The 23195-nt window shown below is 38.0% G+C and overlaps 1 protein-coding gene across 9 annotated transcripts in view; it reads left to right on the top strand.

Moving 5' to 3' along the window:
- Positions 1 to 23195, top strand: part of LPP (LIM domain containing preferred translocation partner in lipoma) — a 665849-nt gene that overhangs the window by 552087 nt on the left and 90567 nt on the right. The gene's annotated exons all lie outside the window — the stretch shown is intronic.

The following is a 23195-nucleotide window of genomic DNA, read 5'->3' as shown; positions in this document are numbered from 1 at the left end:
TTAAACCTTTGTTTAACACTTGTTAGTGGGAAAAGTAGTGCCTTTTTGCAAACCCTCAAAAGAGGCATGATTTGGCCTTCTGTGCCCAGGCATTTCAACATAAAACAAGCCTTGGGTGCAAGGTATTGGGACTTATACGTAGCTTTGGAGATCCCCAAGGTTCAAGCTTATTGCAGAAGTTTCTGGCCTCATTGGTATTTTCCCATAACCTGACAGCTCTAATTCATTGCAGCCCTGGAGTCTGTAGCACAGATCTGAAAGTTCAAGATTAAGATCTGGCAGGATTAAATATTGTTTTGCATCTCTTAGGTCCCATTTTATTTCATTTTCCTCCCCAAAGGCAACTTAAACGCATATAGCATCATTATAGTGCCACACAATGTTGGAGCTGGAAAAAAAAGTCTTAAGATCATTTGTCTAACTCCTCTCCTTACAAGTGAGAGTAAGAGATGCAAAGAGGAAGAAAGGAACTTTTTATGTTCTCTTATTAGTGTCAGAGCCAGGCTATATCCAGTTGTTCACACCCCTAGTCCCATATTCTTTGCAAACACCACATGGTTTACTTTGTCCAGAACATAAACACAAACACAGTAATGTCCTATTGATCTAGAAGGAACAATTGCATATCAGGAAAAGTGTAGTGGACAAAAGCTTACCTCTTCATTAAATAAGAATATTTCACATATTGCCCTTTGAAATCTTTGTTGAAAAGAGAAAATTATAAAATTCCCTGCCTTTGTAAACAGACTGTGCAGACTGTCATTCACAATGACTTAGGACCACCACTATGAAATTACTTATTGCAGTGAGCTCTGTAACAGTGATGTCAGCAGAGCCTATAGAAGCACCTATGACTGCTTGTCCTTACACTAAGTGACCACATACCGCTGTTTTTTTTGTAGTTCTTGTGTCTGTTTTTCATCCTTTTTTGACTACATTGTTGATTCTTGCTACTTTAATGATGCTCCTGTGGCAGCCTCCTTCGGTTTTTCTTTTGTCGCTTATGAGGTAGGAATCATATGAACAATATTGGAAAACAGTATAACATGATGTGAAGAACATGGGTTTGAATTTGGTTTCATCACTTAATGCTTTGTTTCCTTGGGAGAGTTATTTGATCTTTCTAAGCCTCAATTTCCTCATCTGTACAGTGGGGATGATGGCAGGATGTTCCCCAAAGGCTTATAAAGATGAAATGAGGCAATCCTTATAAAGCACACTTGGCTTGCTGAGGGAATGGTAGCAGAGTAAATGTTATTCTGAGATTAATTTTGATAGGATTTTAGCCTATTTAGTATTTCTGAACACGAGGACATTACATGTGCAGTGAGATTCATTGGGCTTTACGAAATTGTTTTAACCTCTTAGACATACCCCTCTCCCATTTTTAAATGCTTTGCTTGCTCTCCTGAGTGTGTAATGAGACCAAAGAGAGTCTAATCTGACTAAATTATGGGTTTCTACAGTGTGTGGGCTCAGGTTTCGATTTCCATTCCAGGCGTAGGAGCTCAGTGATTCTTTAGGATGCAGCTCCTCTGCTATGGTTGACTGATGCTATACTATGCTTATGACAAGGAAGATATTCAGTCACATCCTTGGAAGACCTGGGTGAATGCAAATAATGGAAATTCTTACCATCCTTTTTGACTTCTCTCCCTCATAAGAACCTTTAATCAAGATGTTTCTTTAATGAGATCTATCCATGGTGACTCTAAAATGTAATTTAATTCTTACCAGAATTCAGTTAAGCTTTACTCAGAGACCCTTGTTCAGTATTGATCTCAGAGTTCAGTACAGCCCTCAAGCCCTCAGATGGATGTTTTTGCATTTTAATTTCCTCTGAACTTTCATAAGTCCGATAAGCTGCCACACTAGAAATATAAAGAGTTCTCTTTGGGGGGAATTGGGGAAGCTGGGAGAATAAAATGAAGTAGGTTTGTTTTAAAGCTAGAGTTTGCATTAAGGAGGACGCCAGGACTGTGTGTATCTCTCTTGGAACCAAAGCCCTTAGAACAGGAAGCACCTACGATGTCATCCAGTCAAGTTTCTTCTTGTTCCATCGGTGGAAACTGATGTCTGAAAGACATCCTGTGCAAAGCAGAGAGAACCCAGGCCCTGGGTCTCAGTCTGTACCTTTTTTTTTTTATTGATGGAATAAGATATTGAAGATAATGGTTTAGTTAATTATTTCTGTGTAAGGACCACCATGTTTGATGCTCTGAGGCCAGGAAGAGACTAGTCTAATATAAATTTAATTTATTCTTGCCTAAATTGATCAACTTTAAATCATATTTAAATTAAACATTTACATAATTTTCAGGGAAAATATGCCAATAATATCTTCATCTTTGCTTCAATGATTATTGGTGTTTTCCTATAGTCTTTTAATTCCTTAATCCTTGCACATACATAGCTGTAATTAAACAAATTTGATTTCCTAAGGCATTGTAGTTCTCTTTCATCATTTTTTACATGTTTTGTTTTGTACTCTACTGATTGAATTAATATAAATATGTATATAGCTTTCCATTGTTAATAATCTTCATTTTTAGCTTTTTATCTGTTTAGTTTTACATTATGTTTATACACTACATTTTAAAATCATTTGCCACTAGAAAAGTATTGGGTATTTTCTGATCTTTTAGTATTATAAATAACATACCTATAAATAACTGAGTAAAATTTTTATATTTTTCTATTTTAAATTACTTCCTCAGCATAAATTCTTAGATTTATATTACTGAGTTTACTTTATGGCAATTTGGAGAACTTTTGCTACATTTCTTTAGAAATATTTTTTCAATTTACAGAACCATCAGCAATAATGAGAAACTATGTTAAAAGTATAACCTATCTACTATTGAAGAGGTTTATTTATATTTATTTTGAACCAATTTAATAAGTGCTTTATGTGATAGTTATTTTAATTTAATTTTGTGTAATTATTAGCAAAATCAACAAGATGCTTTTCTATTTTGGTGATAGATTTCTTAAAATTTTAGTTTTGATTATTCTTACGGATTTATATAAGTGAACAGATTAAAATTAAGAGCACTAAGCTTCCTTGGGAAATAAAGTGACATAAATTGAATATATTGGTTCTAATCTTTGCTCTCCTGGTGTGACCTTGGGTAAGTCATTTAATTTCTGAGGACCGTTTATTAAAGGGAGATATTAACTTCCTCTCTTTCTTCAAAGAGAAGGAATGAATAAGTGTTATATTTTATAAATCATGAAGTTGTTTACTAATAGAAGGGCTTAATCTGATTAATAACATTATTATCATTGCTTTCTCCCTTAGCATAATCTGATACAATTTAGAAATGCTCTAAGTTTAGGGTAATTTCATAGCGGCAGTTGCTATGGAAATACTGAAGTAAATTAGATGTCATAGAAGGAATATGAGGACATGTATGAGAAGACGACGTTCATGCTTCACGTAAGAAGATTTTAACATTGGTATGCGTATGAAGGACAGCAACAGTGCCCCCCACTTACATGTCCTTCTGCTTTTAATGAGACGGGTTTACCCGTAAGTGTAGATTTACAAAGGAATTGCTGTGTTCTTAGCATTGCCAAGGAGTCTGGGCCTACAGACACAGCACAACAGAGATTCTCAGGAAAAGTCTGTTTATGAAATGGCAGCCAAGGTTCTTCCCCTAAACCAGGGCTCTTACTCAGAGCGGATCCAATCCAACTCCTAACTCTCCAGCAGTGGAAGTTGGTACAGACATTTTTATTAGAGTTAAAATCCAAGTGATTAAAAGGTCTCAGGAAATAGGAGGCCAACTCCACGGGAGACTAAACACTGTAAGGTTCCTGAATCTGACGCATAAGTGGCCAAGACATTAGCGGCCTTTTGCTCCCTTATGTTGCTAAATGGCTACAGTTAAAACATTCTAACTTTTCAACCTACATTAAGAGGTAGGTTTTGTACCTCTGTGGGAAAGTTGTCCTTTTATACGCTCAATTGCTCCTAATAAAATGTTTTAAAAGCAGTTATGGCCGGTGCTTTATATGAGTGTTGGGAAATGAACTGAGAGTTTGGACTAAACGTGAAAAATCCACATGAATTTCCCTCCTTCTCTTTTCTTAATTGCCCACCTTTGCTCTCTCATCTCCAAGGAGTGTCTGTCTCTCTTTATGACACCACACACACACACACACACACATACACACTTTCTTCTTGATGTTACACTAGCATCCCCCAAGCACTCTCCCAAGAAGGAGAAAATGGTTCAGGAAAGAGGAGAGTTTGTCAAGTATTCCCTTATGAGATTTAACCATGCTAACTACTATGAATAGTAATCTCTCCCATCTGTACAGCCCCTTATATTTTACAGTGCTCCTGGGCTTCTATTATTGCACATTATCATCCCTATTAGAACCTTGGGAAATAGACAAGGGGGAGATTATTCGTCCCATTTTACAGTGGCTTTGATATTTTCGAAGTAAAAGACAAAACAAAGACTAGGAACAGATCTTCTAAACTTGCACTTTATTGCTGGGTCTATACTATCACTCTGAAATTAATGTTCAGCTTCCTAAGAACATAAACATGTGTACAGCCCCCTGTGATTATAGCCTTCCATTACCACAATTTTAATTGATGACCACATGAACCATGCCTTCCAGTATTACAGAACCTGAAATGCCGAATTTCTACTGGTGAAAAACCATGAACCCCTGTCTTTTGAGCATTTATATGTGACTTTCCCTGCAATGCCTCAGGCTTTAAGGCAAAAACCTTTTTTTATGGTTAAAAATAAGCATAATAATAACTAACATTTGTTTAGTGCTTTAACTTTTACAGAGCACTTTTCTTTTATCTCATGTCACTCTCTAATGATCCTAGAAAATAGGTACAATTATTATTGCCTTTACTTCCAGTAGTCAGAAACTGAGTCTTAAAAAAGTCAGCTTGCTCGGTTCCATAGAGCGTGAGTGTCAGATCTGAGACTTGACGTTGGCCTTTGATTCTCAAGTCCAGCTCTTTCCACATGCCCACCAAATCATTGGACATCTCTTAGGTTTCCTTTTTCCTAATTAATTTTTTATTTATTACCATTTCCTCATAATGTCAAATTAAAAAAACGTAGTTAACCCAAACTCTTTCGCCTTGTGTTTTAGACATGTTAGAGAAATATTGAGCTCAGAATATTCTTCCTTATAGAGTAATTCTTTTTTTAAAAAACTTTGTTTTTAAATATTATATGCTTACTAGAGAAAAATTAGAAAATGTATTAAAAAGATGCATAACTTTACCATCTACATATTATAACAGTTTACATTTTACCACACACCTTTTCTATTTCAATATACTTGAATATAGTTATTTGTTTATAGATGTAATCACACATGTATGTACGTGTAGTTCACACACACACACAAAATGGGATCATACCATTCTTTCTAATTAGTAACTTGCTTTTGTTACATAACAGTATATCAAACTTTGCCTTCTACAAAAATAGTTTGTTTTAAATATTCCATGGGCCTTCAGAAAGAATGTATATCACCTACATACCCTTCCTGAAAAAGTGACTCAAACAAATATTCCAGCAGACAAATAAATTAATCAAAATAAAGTGTGTGGGGATATCCAGGGCAAATAAAATGGTGATAAACAGTGAACCAATAAAATGAATAGTTAAAGATAAAGAGATAGGAAAAGATGTAATAGCAAATTCAGACCAAAAGAAAATAATATTAATTACCTACTAACTACCATATTAATAGCAGACAAAGTACCAGTCAGGATAAAACTATTAAATAGGCCAAGGTACATTATTTTATTGATAAATGTCCCAGTTCCTGAAGAACAGCCCTGAGCCTTTCTTCATTAAATATCATTACATTGAAATACATAATACAAAAATATTGATGAAATATGAGATAAAAATGGTAAAACCATATTCTTTATAAAACTTTTAACACATTTCTTGCAGTCTTTGACAAGCCAATTATAGAAGTTGAATAATATGATTAATATGATTGATTTAATCCATTCAACCAAAGAGATTATTTCTTCTTTCCAAATCTCCATGGAAATCTTAGAAAAGCATCGTATTATAGTATAAAAGGAAAATGTAGACAGTTCCTACTTTGGCTGGCAGGGTTGCCCCTAGCAGTACAGTAAGACAAGAAATCTATGAAAGGATAAGCAGATAAACACACTCTTGGGTTCGAGAATTCTTGGAAAGTAGTGACGATGATAAGGCTGCATGACAACGAAAAGCAGATGCAGCCAAAGTTGAATTCTAAGTAAAGCTAGGATCATTCATTGCAACCAGAGAGACTGCAAATATAGTAACCTAAAAAACTAGAAAAGGACAACAAAATCAACCTAAAGGAAGAAGAAATTAGTTAAAATGAAGGCAGTTATTGATAAACTGAAAAAATTTAGAATTTTTAGGTCCAGGAGATGATTCTTTGAAAATAAAATAAACATCCAGTGAAGATAATCAAGAAAGAAAGAGAGAAACAAAAATTACGGAGAATTAGGAATGAAAAAGAAGCTCTTAGCATAGGTATAAAAGACATTTAAAACTTATTGCGCTTAAAATTTTATATAAAAGAGGCTATTTTCTGTGCAAATCTGAAATACAGGGGAAGAAAACCTGAATAACCTCATAAACATTGATGAAATGCAGAGCTACTACCTGAGAAAGACCCAAGAAATTTAACTGACAGGATTTTTCAGATCTTTAAGGAACAACTGATTCCTGTGCTATTTCAACTTTCAGAGCCTAGCAAGGGAAGATAAGCTTGCATAATTATTTATAAAGCTAGCCTGATCACAATTAATAATACCTAACCTAGGTTGCCCGCAAAAGAAAACCCTATGCTAATCTAACTTTCACCAACACAGAAATTCTAAATGAAATATTAGCAAATTAAATGCCACATAATGAAACATCCCAGGTTATTCCATGACTGTCATGTTAGGACAATATTAGGAACCTTTTAACATAATTCATTGTATTGATACATCAAATTAAAAAAAAAAAACCCTAGTCATTTCCATAGATGCCAAAAGGGCATTTAATGAAATTTATCACACATTCTTGTTTAAAAATAAAAACAATTGCAATAACACAAAACAAGCTCTAAGTAAACTAGAAGAAAAAAGAAGATTTGTATTTAATAGGATAAAATAAACTAATGGCCAGCCTTCTTCCTAGATCTTCCTAGGTATGCACAGGATGACCACGATTAATATTTTTCTTAACATTCTAGCCTTTTAATGAAAAATTGGGAAACAAAGGAAAAATCTTATATGTATCTTTTTCATGTATATAGCTTTTTCTTTGTTATATATAAATATTTCAATTTATTAGCTAATTTTTCTAATACAGATAAGGATATAAAGCATAATATGATGACATTCCATATACCAATTATCTGATTTAAGAAAAAAAATTAGAAATTTAGTTGAAATCCCTTAGATTCTTGCCCCTAATTATATTATCAAAACTCTTGTACAGAGGTGACCACTATGCTAAATTTTAAATACATTTTTAATGCATTTAACGCTAATATCCATGCATTTCTTTATATTTTTACTATATATCTCTAAAAAATATATAATATTTTTTGCAGATAGTGTTCCTTAATTTTAAATGAATGGCATTTTGTCATACCTCTTTTTCTGAGACTTTTTCACTCATAATTATGAGACTAGGATGTATAGATATTTACAAGTGATATGATTATTCTTCTAGAAAATCTAAAGTATTAGACTAGCAAAAGTTTATTAACTTGACAAAATAAAAATAATAAATTTACGTTTAAAAATTATAACAGGAAAAAAATCTTTATGCAGAAGCAACAAATATAATATATAAATAAATTATTTATATATAAATATAAAAGATAAGTAAATCTTTAAATCCTTAAAAGCATGAATGAGCTAAGTGAAGAATGCTATAAAATTTTACAGGGATAGTTAACTCATGAGCAAAATGATTTGGGGATTGAATATGCTTTGGAAAACACCTCTCGGTGTTACAGGCATTCATATTATCACCCTGTAATTATACAACAGCAAGGCTTTCAGTGGGGGAAGAATACTTACTCCACTATCCTTTGCTAATGGTTTTTATTTAGCCCTTTTCCCCAAATAGCCCCCAGGCCTTTGCTCATCTTGGTTACTGCTCACCACATCCCTGCAGGCTCCAAGGCGGCCTTTGGTAAGGATAGTGAGGTACAGACCTTCAAATAGATGCCCAGAACAAGCAAGAGGCCTAGCTGAACATACCATTTTCCTCCAGTTCCTATCCCAAACTATGTAAATTTCTGTTGTCATAGAATTAGAATGCTTTTTATGGGCCATGAGGAACCTTAGAAATCCAATAACATCATTTTATAGCTGAGAAAACCTAAAGCCCAAGAAAGATGACTGATTTGCCTGAGGTTATATGGTTTATTAATGACAGAGGCAAGAATAGAAACCATGAGCTTGACGATGCCTTCAAAGAACTGCTTTCTCTGGGAGTCACGTGAAGAGGTTTACCCATATGTGGCCACAGGCCCCAGAGAAACATCCCTAGAAAATGTTGGATTCTGTAAATTTTGTTTGTAGAGTGTAGAAATAGGACAGCGTTTGCTTCAGCCCCAACCAAGATGGAGAGTCTCAGATTTCCAGGTTAAATACCTCTGAAACTTTATGCTAGAACCTTCCCGCTGCCCTAGTTTGTTTATTTTTAAATCAAGCATGAACTCACCTCTCTGTATTTGCCAGAGTTTGGATGAATGTCAGCATCAGGCCACTGTAATAATGGTTTAAGATTATTTAATCTTATTACTTATACACTTCATTAGGCTGAGTGAATTGTTGGCAGTGGTTCAGTAAACTTCCTACTTTAGAGATAAAAGGATGGAAAGAAAATAGGGAAGGAGTCTGTTCCTCATTTTGTTTCATATTTGTCTGGTATCTCTTAAAGGATAAAGGAATGATAATTACCCTCCTACAGCAAGGAATCTGTGTTAGTAGGGTCTTCTGAAGTGCTCTGTATTCTCAGAAGAGAAAAATGTCTAAAACCTTACATTTCCAATTAGAAGAAAAAGGATTGGGGCATAGAGGAGTGATTGTGTGTGTGTGTGTGTGTGTGTGTGTGTGTGTGTGTGTGTGTTATTATGCTTTAAAATCGATCTTAAAAATAATAAAATAATTATGTAAAATATTATTAATACTTATTAATAATATAATATATTATTATAAAATAATAATTAATAATAACCTGAAAATAAGTTCAAGAGTCCTAAGTAAGATACTCAGTCTTTCACTTAGGGGACCTGGTGTGAGGCAGCAAATGATTTTAAGAAAGAACATGGAATTTCAAGTCAGACCTGATTCGCACCCAGCTTGACCAGCTACTATTCTTCATTCACCTCATTTCTCTTACCTTAAATTTCCCCACAAATAGAATGAAAGTACTATTTCTTACCTTGTAGCTAAATGAGGATTCAGAGATGCTGACAAGGCTGAGAAAAAATCAAAGTGTGGGGGCTTTGAGCAGTAAATAACTGCACAGAACCAAGCCCTGGGGACGTACATACACAATCTGCAAAGGAGGATTTTTACTAACTTGAATCAGCAAAGGACAATTATGAGTCAGCGTTTCGGTCTCTGGAATGCTACCTGCACACTGCTGGTTTGAGAGCTCGCAGAGTCTGAGGGGCAGCAGCAAGTCATGAGACTCTGCGAGCTTAGTTTTCCCAAAATGTGTCACAGGTCACTCGTTTTGGGATCGCCTTGCAGTCCTCATTAAAAAAGTCATATTCTGCGCCACTCCCCAGAATTTCTGCACAAGGAGCCAGGAAATTTGCATCTTTTACAAGGCTCTTGGGGAGAATTCTTATGCATGCTCAAGGTTAAAATCCACATGTCTGTACTTCCAGCCCAGCTCATGTAAGAAATAGTCCCAAAATACTTCACTTTTATCTCCCGTCTCCCTCCTACACATTCTTTTGACAACACTTGGGCACACTGGACTCTCTCCTGGACATTGATATCTTAGTCTTCTCTGTTTGTGCCCTAGGCTGCGGTCTCCTTGTGCCTTTCCCCATCTCCATCATTTGAAAATCTACATCAAGCAACCTTAAAAAGCTTTCCTGGAACTTCCCCAAATAGATGTGGCCTTTCCTGAACATGCAAGGCTTTTGTTTCTACCTCTCTCATAGGATTTAACCCTCTACAGCTGGTATTTTAGTCATTCGAGTCTTTGACACATTCTCTTACAAGATTTGAAACCCTTAGCGAGTGTATGTGTTGTGGTGGAGGGTGTCACATTTTATTCATCTTTTTTGTAGTTCTTGTCACAATAGCGGAGTCTATCGCTGCTTTGATATTTACAAGGAGGTGGAGCTGGAGGGGGACCTGGTTTCGCTCTAGACCCCAGTGTCTCCTCCTCAAAGTGTCTTTGACTCTTTGCCCTTTGGTGTACCGTGAATTTGAGACTCTTATGTGTGTGTAAGAAGCAAAGAGGAGAACTTGGCTCTGGGAACCTATGAGCAGTCATTGCTGAAATGTAAATATAAAAGATTGAAAGGAAAGATGTGAGAGTGAAGCCAGCTGTCTAGCTTCCAGCCGTAGAATTATCATAAGAGCTGCCGCACTCAAGGTCAAACACACAAACCCGACTGGCAGATGAAAACTGCCAGAGAGTTTGAGTGGAAGTTGTCTGATGTTCTGATGACTTTGAATGGGACATGATAATTCCCTCCCACAGCCAGGCTTACTTGAAAAAAAAATCTGCTTCCTGGATCTCTCTTTTACTCACCTCCCTGCAGAATCAGAGAATGCCAGCCAAGGTTGGTGTCATCATTACAGAAGGCAAGTGCTCTTTCTGAACACTTCATAGTGACAGGGCGTGGTATATTGTAGGTCTTCAAAAAACATTTGCTTATTTTTTTAACTTAAAGATTATTTAATAATTTAGACTTCTATGTTTACAGTATGGGAAAATAGGATGCCAAGAGAAGGGAAAAGACTTGGTTAGGGGGGTCACAATTGAATGGATGCACTGAGAACTCTTTAAGCAATCTGAACGCACAACACACATATGTAAGAAGTTTTTAAATTATATCAATTTTTTTGAAAGGATAGTAAATATCTTCCGCAGAAGTTATTCTTACTTTATGAGCTCTTTAATAATGCTGAAAGATGTTTGAGGCAATTTAGATTAATAAAGCCGTTGGGACACGTTAGTTAAAATAAAACTGAACTTTCTAAAACTTATGCCCAAAAATAGTGAAAATTTATATTTTTAGTCTAGTTTAGGCAAAGACGTCAAATTCTGTTATAAAGCATAACAAATATACAAATAATTTTTCGCAAAATAAATAGTACTTAGTGTGTTGGGACCTCAGAGGAAAGAACTAGGGGAAGAGTAAGGACATTTGGGAGGTAAAAAAGGAATCCAAAAAGTCTTCATGGAGGAGGAGGCCTGTACTTGTGTGTCATATGGTAATCTTATTTTCTGCTAATACCACATATTTATTCCCCTGACAGATGAGTGGGAACTGTTACTATTCCTTTTTACAAATTGACAAAATCAAGGCTTAGAAAACCAAGGTCTCTGGAAAATCAGGAATTAGTGAAGGATTAGAGTAGAACTTTAAGCTCCTGTGGTCTAAATCTTAGCCTCTACCTTTCTCTTAAATAAATTCAAGCTAACAGATGGCCTGTCATCAGATAGGACTTCTTTTGATCAGCCAGGCTTTTTTACAGCCTTCGGGTCCCAGTTGGTTACCGCTGCTTTAAGAATCCTTCCCCATGCCCTTCCAGCTGAAGACGAGCAACCCCTCTCCTGTATCCCCAGAGCTGTTATCTGTACCTTTGTTTTCATCCTTCACCTTTGTTTTAACCCTTTACTGTCTCCGCCTGATATTGGCAGACCATCTCACCCTCCTGTATCCAGACCATGAGCTCCTTAGGAACAGCCTCATTTTTCTATTGTTCTTTGTTTCTCTTTTCCCTGTTCACCCCCAAACTTTACTCCACATCTCCCAAAATAGTGCCCAGAGCAATACCTCTCATCTTTGGGAAGTATCTAGTACTTTTTTTAAAAAAATGAGTGTCTTAGCTCAGACTGCCATAATAAAATTACATAGACTGGGTAGCTTAAATGACAGAAGTTTATTTCTCACAGTTCTGGAGGCTGGAAGTCAAAGATCAAGGTGCCAGCATGGTGGGCTTCTGGTGAGAATTCTCTTCCTGGCATGCAGAAGGTCACCTTCTCACTGTGTCTTCACAGGGCAGGGAGAGAGAGAGAGCAAGCTCTCTGATGTCTCCTCTTAAGAGGGCACTAATCCCATCCTGAGGGCCCTACCCTCAGAACTTCATCTAAACCTAATTGCCTCCCAAAGGCCCCATCTGCAAATACCATCATATTGGGAGTTAGGGCTTCAACATATGACTTTTGGAGGGACACAGTTCAATCCACAGCAATGATTACAACTTTTGGCCATAGGTCTGTGAATGCATTATTGGCACTGGTTGATGGAATGGTGATTAGAATATCTTGTGTTTCTAGGTACAGAAGCTGCATACTTAGGTGTTTAAGAGGTGTTTGTTGAGCATCCTATTGCCTTTAAAGAATTTTGCTAGACACTCAGTAGGGCCCTATTCATGTTTAAACCTTGTATAGCCTCACTGCATTTTAACTTAAGGATACTCTTTTTACCTGCTAGATCTTAACTCATTTATAAGACCAGAGAAAAGAGAAAGACTTGGTTCTTTAGAGGGCTGTTGCACATTCCTATTAGATCATTAGGAAATTGGCACAAGGGGCAGGAAGCCAGACTGGCCTGAGTCTGGCCAGGCAGTGTCTGCAGGTCATTCCAGCAAAGCTGCTGGAATAACGATGTGTTCTCCCATAAAGTGCTTTTTGTCAAAGTCCCTTTTGGAATTAACTCCTCATGCATGGATCAATAAACCTCACCAACTTGCCAATGTAATTAAGAGGTGGCAGGTTAAGCATTACTATTAATTAAGTTCAAAGTAAAATAAAACGAAGAAGGTTGTTTTTGTGAAATTGTGCTGTCAAATTTTGCTCAAGGGTGTCTCTTGAGTTCTTATAGAGGAGAATCCAGGAAGTGGAGGGGATTACTGTCTTCATTGCCTTGGGAAAAGTGAGCATTTAAACATGTCTCTTGAATATTTTTAACTGAAGAGTAAACTATTTGCCAATTGTAAGAGCCATTGAATGAGCACTTTCTGTGTACAAAGGGCTGAGTTCAGTGCTGTGGGAGACATAGAGCAGCATGAGACTCAGTCCATGCTCTCATAGGGCCCTTAGATGAATGAGAAGCACCAGACATGCACATAAATATAATACAAGGCAAAATCTATCTGTGAGAGAGATTTGGGCAATGGTGAGAGCTCAGAGAAAAGAGTTAGGGGAGGTAGGGACCAGCACCAAGAAAGACTTCCCAGATGATGCAGCATTTGAGCCAGGCCTTGAAAGCGGACTAGGATTTGATAGGGGGAAAAGAAGGAACCAGAACAATTCCAATTTCTAAACATCTATTTGTCATGTTGAACTCCTTTACAACTTCTGAGGTTAAAGGAAAAGAAATCAGCCTGTCGGTAAGTGTGGATTTATTGAACATTCATTGTATGTGTATTATTCTGCAGAAAATTTGGGAGCAGAGGAGGTAAAAAATACCTTCAGGTTCATGGGTTTTTTTGCATACGTGACAGATAGTCTTGGACTCATCACCTTCCTCTGATGGCATCTTAATGGGATTCATTACAAAGGCCAAATTCCTTTGTCTTGAGACCACAAGAAACAACAGACAAGGGAAAAGCCATGTTGATGCTGTCCTTCCTTTTCTGAAAAGTGGGATACTTAAAAGCTAGGAAAGAAGCTGCACTGTCCCTCTACCCAGTTTAAGTCCATTTTGCTGGTAGAATTGAGTGGAAATCCTTGTTGATGCCATTGAAGCTGGAAAGGACCTTGAAGATCCTCTAACCCAAGCCCCTTTTGCAGGTTAGTAAACTGAAGGCCAGTAAGAGTGCAGTTTTTCCAGGTAAAAGAGAACCATGTGACTTTCCTAAATCATATAACAACCAGTTTGTTATTTGATATATATGTTACCTTCACATGGAAGAGAATGATTAATTAGGCTTTTTCAGGAAAGAATAACTTGTCTCCCAGTTCCCTGAGTCACCGTTGGATGGCATTAGGCAACTTCACTTAATAATTTATCTGTTTTCCAGCTATGTTAATTATATATCTTTTAGCATTTACCACCTGTACCAATCGCTTAGCATAATAATACCTTAGACTTAAATGCTTGTGGCTAGAGTACTTTTGTAGCTATTTTTCATTTGATGTTCACAACAATCCCACCAGGCGGGTGTTATTCCTGGATTAAACATGAGAAAACTGAGGCTCAGAGAAGGTGCCCACAGTGCTAAGAAACTGAGGCTCTGACATCCATTTTCTGACTACAAGTCTAGTTTTCTTAGCTCTGCACCTCAGTTGCCTGCCTAAATGGTCTTCAGTCATTTATCCATCCAGTGAGTATTTACCGAGCTTCCTCTATGTTTCAAATATTGTAGTGGGCACTGGGCATACAAAGTTGAAAAACAAACAATCCCAGACCTTGGGGAGCTTACCATTTGAAAGAGAGTGCCATCCAAACAGACAAACATCTGGAATGTTAAGTGCATAATGAGTGTATGAACAGTCTTTGGGGGCTAGGAGGGACATAAAGGATTGAGGGACTAATTTTGTAGCTATATATCTAAGCGTGTCACAGTCCTGTCTCGCCAACTAGATTATCAATGTCTTTCCTCATCACATGTCTCTCTGCGTCCCTTGAAGCTCTTTGCCCAAGCCTCACACTCCACGGGCACTCAGTCAATATTTGTTGATGATGATGCTGATGATTTTTCCCTCTGACTTCCATAACACTGGAGAGGTTTTCTGCTGTCCCTTAGGTAAAATAGTCTTTAATTTATAAATTTGAGTTAGCCTTTTAAAAATCATTTTTAAGGAAAATAAACAACTTTATGAGATAGCTTCTAAATACTAATTAAGCTTAGTTAATATTTAGATAAATTCTAAATGCCAACTAGCAATACTCGATACAGTATTGATACTCTATTTTAACTAGTTAATACCCAAAATTTGTAGTCTAGAAAGTTATACTTGTATCAAATATTCTCTTCTTAAGTCGGTGAATTGTCACTTTCATTAGGGGCTGTTAACACATCAAAACAGCCTTCAATCAGTCTGAAAAAAATTCTGATTATTTCCAAGTATCTAAACATTACTGTTGCATTGATGTTTTAAGTCGTATCAAACATTCCAACCGTTTTCCACAGGAAGGGGATGGATTTCAGTGCCATTCAATGACAAGGAACACCCATATTTTCAAAATTATGGGGAAATTTTTCCTCACAGCAAAGTTGTGATTAAATTTGTGAATTGCACAAGCTTGGAATTCTGCTGCACAGTGCGTGCCTTCTGTATTGCTTTATTTTGGCCATATATTACAAACAGAATATTTCCCAGCACATTTATATACATTTCCTGGTTTCTGAAATCTTACTGGCAAGCTTTGTGAACAAATATTAATTTTCAAAGATACTAGAAATAAAGTGAAAATGAGGTCTTTTCTTTCAAATGTCTAAAAGAAATTCCTTTAATCATTAAGTTCCCAAGATGTAATTAATCCTATTCTGCTGTAGATAGGAGCTCATTATAAAGATTCTAGGTGAGCAGTCTCTCTAGCAGAAGTGACCTTTTGATTCAGTCTCCCAGCATTTCCTAAAAATGCCAGTATACAAAATGAATTGGAAGGTAAATGAGTAAATTTCCTAAAAACACTAGAATCCACAGTGAATTGCAAGGTAAATGAGTAAATCAGACTTCATTGCCAAATACCAAGACACACACCCGTGTGTGCATAGAAACACAAGCACAAGTTCACACGAAAGCCAGGAACCCCACAACAAAACAAACCTCCATTTACCCTTAGGGGAAATAAAAATTTATGCCTGCCACAAAATTATTTTCTTGAAAAATAATATGGAAATTTATAAGCAGACACTACAGCACTAATTTATCAACCAAGTAACAATTTAAATGGGACAAGAAAAGAGAAACTATAATTTAAAGATTTTTGAGTGTGCTGTGTGTGTGTGTGTGTGTGTGTGTGTGTGTGTGTGTGTGTAGGGATGTATTGAATCTGAGAGTAATTTATGGAAAGTGCTGCCAACATGGTATTTCAAATGCTCCACAATTTGAATTTAAACTGCTCAATGGGATCATTAAGATTATTATGCATGTTTTCCAAAGAGTTTGAATTCAAATGACAACTTTAAAAAAAAAAAAAAAAAAAAGATGCCCTTTAAAAACTGAGGAATGTTACTGCACTTGTAGAAATTCATGCAGTTTAAAGTAATTTGCCACCTCCCCTTCTGAAAAGGTGCCTGATGATAATGTGCTCAAAAGATAGGGATGTTGGAGAAAGTGCCTATTGCAGACACATTCCGTTGGTGAGTAAAACTGGATTGTAAGGCAGACTTTATAGACAATGAATTATTTCATTTGGTACAATTGACAGCAGAAAATCAAGAAGGGGCGTGTCTCCATGTGGGCTGGAGCACAGAGATCTGATGATGGCAGAGGCTCACTGAGTGGTACATAGAAGGCCCCTTCAAACTCAAGTGTGCCTTTGGTTCTCTTTCTATGGGTGGGTCTTGGAATATGGAGGTCTACTTTCAATGTGTGCCAGTTAGCCAAGTGAACAATTTATGAAAGAAACAAACAGAGTAGTCCTTACTCACTTTTCAAAAGGAGCCTTTTTGCAATGGATTTTGCAAAGTTGTTTTGCAATGGTTTCATCATTATATTATTTTAAATAAGCATGGTTCCAGTGATGGGAAATTTAGCAGCTTTCAAAGCAGCTTTTTCCGTTGTTGAATTCTCTAAAGGTTATAGTCACTTCTTATTTTGGATGGAAGTTTATTTCCTTACAACATCTACTCGTCGGTCCACAGAGAAGACAGCTAATCCAGCTTCCACATGAAAAGCCTTTTAGGCATTTGAAGAAAGTTCTCAAGTTCATCTGAATCTTCTCTTGTTCTGGCTAAATTCTAGTTCCTCCATCTATCTGTTGTCTGACCTGATATCAAGGCCTCTTAACCACCCTGACTACTTACTTCTGGATTTATCCAGTATGTCAACATCAGTCTTCTAGTGTAGTGCTTAGAATTTGCATTGCCTTAAATAAAGAAATTGACCTAACCTAACGGGACATGTAGAACTTCATTTAAAAGAAAAATAGCGACAACGAAAAAAACAGGAAGATTCTGAGTTATGTTGCAGTAAAGTAAGGTTGCATGTTAGGTCTTGTTCTCTTCAATCTATTTCAAGCATGAGAAATGAGATATATGATATTTATCATTCTCTAACTTGTATTAAAGTATATGTTTCATCTCCATGCAGGGGTAACTTACTCATTTCTTTATACTTGTAGCACTCAGTGTTTCCTAGTATACGTGATGTTCATTAATTGTTGAATTAAAGAGCAATAATGATAACTATTTAGTGCTTTCCGGTTTGTAAAACGTTACCAATGTAAATTTGAGCCTAGTGTGCAGACATCTTTTTTTTTTTTTTGATGAGGAAGATTGGTCCTGAGCTAACATCTGTTGCCAATCTTCCTCTTTTTGCTTGAGGAAGATTGTCGTTGAGCTAACATCTGTGCCCATCTTCCTCTATTTTGTATGTGGGATGCAGCCACAGCATGGCTTGATGAGCGGTATGTATGTCTGCACCCCGGATTCAAACCTGTGAACCCTGGGCCACCGAAGTGGAACATGCAAACTTAACCACTACACCACTGGGCCGGCCCATCTTTTTTTTTTTTTTAATTCCTTTTTTAAAATCTTTAATATAAGGAAATCAAGGCTCAGACAGCTTAAAGGACTTGCCCAAGAACACAGAGCTTGGTCAGAGGATTTGAATGCAAGGTATGGTGGCACTAAACCTTGTCCTTTCCACTAGGACATCTGTAAGTCAATTTCCTGTCACTTCTTTGGTTTCTGCCTGGATAGGATGTATTTGTAAATGGTTTGGAGGGAGGGAGAGTTTTGATGTTTATACCTTCGTCAGAGATGTTATTCAAATTCAATGACTTTTGGTAAATTTGAAAGCAATCCTTTGGGTTTCTAGGGGCTATTAGAGCAGCATTTCTTTGGAACATTTCAGTCTTCCTATCCAAAATGAATCTGTAATAACGTGTGAGATTGGGGAGTCTGTGAGAGCCAAAACTAAGGCAGCAAATGGAACCTCTCAGCTATGGAGTCAGGGAAAGCACTCAACATCGGGGATCCTAGTCTCCAGCCAGTTTCTCCAGCCAGTTGGACACAGTCCTGCAGAAGCCCAAGCTTGTGCTTAGTCTGGACTTTTAGTAAAAATCCAATGTGTCTACTTGTTTTTCCGTTCTAGTGAAAAAACCTCCTCCTCATGCCTCCCTGACCTCAGCACCATCGCGCCACACCCATCCCGCCTCCTGCGCCTTCTCATCACACCATTCTGTTTCTGCATCTGTGTCCTTATCAAATGGAGCCCACTATCTTTCAGAATGCTCCTGAAAATTTGCATGTTTGATTAAGTGTCCCAATCATAACAGCCCTTTCCAGTAATCCCAGTACTGGGCAGCCAATTCCAGTAACGGAGGAGACATTTTCAGCTGTTAGGCAATGGGTTACACTTTCAAAGGAGATTGAGCAATCCTCTTTTCAAGTTGTATTTAAAACATGCATCTAGATGCTGAAAGGCTTTTCTGGACCCAGACGACAGCACTGGAGAGCTTTTGGGTGAAAGAGTAGTTAGACTGGTCCTGTGTGTGTTCATTGGGCGGAACCCACTGGGAGAGGTAAACGGGGTTTTCAGTTTCTTTGTTATGTAAAATGGCTATAACAATATTTATAAGGGTTTTATGAATATCAAATAAAATTTCTTGGGACAGTGGTTAGTGCCATTCATGGGACATATTTAGCTCTCAGCAATATGTACTGCATTAAAAGGAAGGTGGACACTTGAAAGATATCCAAAGAAATAGGATACACCGCATGAAACAGGAGCATCCTGACACTGGAAGGAGAGGGATAGAGACTAGATGACCACTCATCAGAGATGTGGTGGACAGGACTCTTGGCAAGGATGAAAATGACCTATACCTGGCTTTCCAATATGAAAATTGGAGCACAGAAAAAGGACATGTTTGTACATGAATCCCCTGACATGCTTATACCAACAGCCCACATGGTATATCCTACCTTCTTGAAAGAGTAGCATAATTATTCATGTGCCCTGGATGGAAATAATATGGTAATATCAGTCCATGCCTTTTGCAATTAAAGAGTTCTTGGCTTCACCTGCAATTGCAAATTCATATCAGGAAATATCAAGATGCAAAGTCCAAAATCAGTATCTCATGACATTCAAGACCATCCTGGCCACTTGGCTTAGTTTCCACATACCTGAAGCCTGGAAGGCAATGCACAAAACTCAGCCTTTGAGTCAGAGTGATATCGATTTGAACCCAGACCCTACCACTTTCTACTTTGTGACAAGGGTCAAGGTTCTTCAGTTCTCTAAAGCAAGGGTTTCTCGTCTATACTACTTACCATGTGGGACTACTGGGAAGACTAAATAAGTTCGTGTGAATTAAATGCCAAATACAGTGCCTGCCTCCTAATAGATGTTTAATAAAATGCCAGCTATGTTACTGAGATTCACCCTGAAGACACTTCTCATACCATGCCTTCTCTGACAAATAGATTATAAATATACCATAAGAATTTATATTATAATGTCTTCCCTCAATCGTTTGTTTTTCTCTCCTGCCACACTCTCTTGGCAGTATTGCAATCTGGATGAACTCAACCACTTGTCTTTTGCTCACCAGAGCAGCTGAATGTTGCTGGAGAAAAGCACACAGCCAAGGATGTTGATGTTATTATAAATTGTGACCAACCTTGACCGCGCTCACAGCCTACATTCTTACACTCTGCTCTCAGCTGTTGCATACATTCTCCACTCTACCCGGATTTCTAACTGCCCCCATCCCCACCTCCTCCTCCTCAAGGGATGACTGCTTCATTCTTAGCAATGTAAATGGAAGCCACCAGAAGACACTCCCTCAGCTTCTGCCATCAAATTTGTGCCCATTCTCTTTGTTCCTTCTGTTACAATAGCAGAAGAGACATCAGATTATCAAATGCCAATTGATCTACACATATGTGCTGATCCCATCCTCCTCGTCCTCTCAGGGCCCTCGCTCCCATAGATCGTCTGTTCTTAATCCTACGTTTCTCTCTTGATTGGATTCTTCTCATCAGCGTCCATTTGTGTTCTAGCATGGCCTATATTCTCCCTCCACTGACTACACAGCTCTCTCTAGCTATCGCTATCTCTCCTCCTCACAGGCAAGCTCTAGAAAGTTGTTTATTACATATGCTCCCTCTGTTTCCTTACCTCATGAACTCTGTCTTTCCTTTTGCCTGGCCCCTCTCACCACCACTCCTACCTCCTCTACCCTGGCTGAGGACATCTGTGACTTGTGACTCCCATATTGCCAAAACCATAGGTCAATGTCAGTGTTCATTTGACTTGATACCTCAGCAGGGGATGGTCATTTCATCCTTAAAAAGCTCTACTCCCAACTTCCTTGACATCTCCAGCCTTCTGATATTCTATTTATCTACTTCTCAGTTTCCTTTCCTGTCTTGCTCCCTCTTCCATGACTCCTAATGTGTCTTGTTTTTCTAGGCTACTTTTCTCCCTCAATTCTCTCTTAAGTCACTCTCATTTCCTCCAAAGCTTTCAATACCATCAATGTGCTGACATGTCTCAAATAGGTACCTTGATGGTATCATTACAATTTTTTGTTTTAGCCATTCTGAGAGATGTGTAGTGATGTCTCTTTTTATTCCTAATTTCCATTTCCCTAATGGCTAATAATGTTGAACATCAATACTGGAAAGGATGTGGAGAAACTGGATCACTCATACATTGCTGGTAGGAATGTAAAATGGTACAGCCATACTGGAAAGTATTTTAGGAGTTTCTTTAAAAACTAAACATGCAACTACCATATAACCCAGCAATTGACTCCTGGGCATTTATCCCAGAGAAATGAAGATGTGTTCACTCAAAAACCTGTTCATAGCAGCTCTATTTGTAATATCTCCAAACTGGAAACAACCCAGTGTCCTTCAACAAGATGAGTAGTTAAATTGTGGTGCATTCTTACTCTGGAATACTATTCATCAATAAAAAGGAATGTATTATTGATACGCACAACTTGGGTGAATCTCAGAAGAATGGTGCTGGGTGGAAAAAGGCAATCCTCAAAGGTTACATACTGTATTTTTTTATTTATGCAACATTCTTGAAATGACGTTATAGAAATGGAAAACAAATGAGTGGTTGTCTGGGGTTGGGGTTAGGGTTGAGGGAAGGAGTCAGGGGTTAAGGATGAGGGGAGTGGATGTGGTTATAAAAGGGCAACAGGAGGGATCCTTGTGTTGAGGGAACTATTCAGTATCTTGGCTGTGATGGTGGATACATGAATCTTTACATGTAAGAAAATTACCTAGAATTAAATATGTGTGTATGCACTTGTGCGTGCACTTGCCAGTACACACAGCACTACTAAGCTTTGTTCTCTCTGCTCTCTCACCTCCTACTCACAACTCAGCTCCCTGCAATGCGGCTTTTGTCCCACCTCTCCACTTACACTATACTCCTCAACATCACCAGTGGCTTCTTTGATGCTAAATGCACTGAGGGCTTTTCAGTCCCTATCTTCCTTGAGCCCTTCGCAGCATTTAAAGCTGTTGACACTATCTCCTTGAAACACTTTTCTTCATTTGGCTTCTGTGAAACCGAACACTCTGGGTTTTCTTCCTACCTCTCTACTCACAACTTCCCACTCTTTTTAATAGATTTCCCTTCCTCTCTTCATTCCTTAAGTTCAATGTTTTTCTGAGTTCCGCCCTAATCCCTCTTCTGGTCTCAATCTACACTCTCCTGAGTGATTTCATCGGCCCCGTGACTACAGATATTATCTATGTGCTGAAAACTCTCTGGCCAAGATCTGCAGCTGAGATCTGTCTCTGAGCTCCAGACTACGTATCTGTCAGCTTACCAGACAGTCTTCAGAAATCGGCTCAGAGGCCCACAAATTCAACACTTTCAAAAAAGAACTCACGATTTTCTCTTTTTTTTTTTTAAGAGTTTTAATAGTTTTTTATAATTTTATTTATTTATTTTTTCCCCCAAAGCCCCAGCAGATAGTTGCATGTCATAGCTGCACATCCTTCTAGTTACCGTATGTGGGATGCGGCCTCAGCATGGCCGGAGAAGTGGTGCGTCGGTGCGCCCCCGGGATCTGAACCCGGGCCGCCAGTAGCGGAGCGCGGGCACGTAACCGCTAAGCCACGGGGCCAGCCCCATGATTTTCTCTTTTAAACCCGCTTCTCCCTGTGTTGCTGTTCTGTGAGGGGCACCACCTGGTTGCCCTAACCGAAGACGGGGGAGCTGTCCTGAATTCCTGCCCTTCTTTCCCTCTCTCCTCTTACCCACTCACTCACCAAATTCGAGTGTAATACTCTGAATCCCTTTATATCTACCTTCATTTATGCGGCAAGTTCCTTCAAAATCCGTCATTGACTTTTCATTCCCTTCAATATAAATTTCACACCCCTCAGATGGGCATATAAAAAGCCCATAGTCACACGTACACACTTGCATGCCCATACACACACTCACATACACATACATTTCCAAAACAGAGAGGTTGTCTCTTACCTCTGGGGCGGGGCAAATCTTTCCCTTCCTGGAATGCGCCAGTTTCTCACTTCCATCTCCATCACCTAGCCAAGAATTACCCTCCTTCCAGCCTCAATTTAGACATCACTTTTCCCTCAAGAGTGAGTGTGATTCTTGTACCTTATCCTCCCATCATGCTGTGATAGCATCTTCTGCTTTACTCCCATCATACCACTTAGAAGATTGTATTTAAATTACCTATGTATTTCTCGTGTACCCCATTAGCTATAAGCTCTCTGTAAGAGCAGGGATGATATCTTGTCCTTCATTGCATCCTACAGTAAGCACTCAATACATGTTTCTTGACTGATGGATTGTACTGAATTGAAC

This window comes from Ceratotherium simum, chromosome 15 (assembly GCF_057802395.1).
Source record: "Ceratotherium simum simum isolate JZ-2026a chromosome 15, ASM5780239v1, whole genome shotgun sequence".
Taxonomy (NCBI): Eukaryota; Metazoa; Chordata; class Mammalia; order Perissodactyla; family Rhinocerotidae; genus Ceratotherium; species Ceratotherium simum.
The sequence above is the reverse complement of the archived record's forward strand: the minus strand, read 5'-3'. Positions and strand labels throughout refer to the sequence as shown.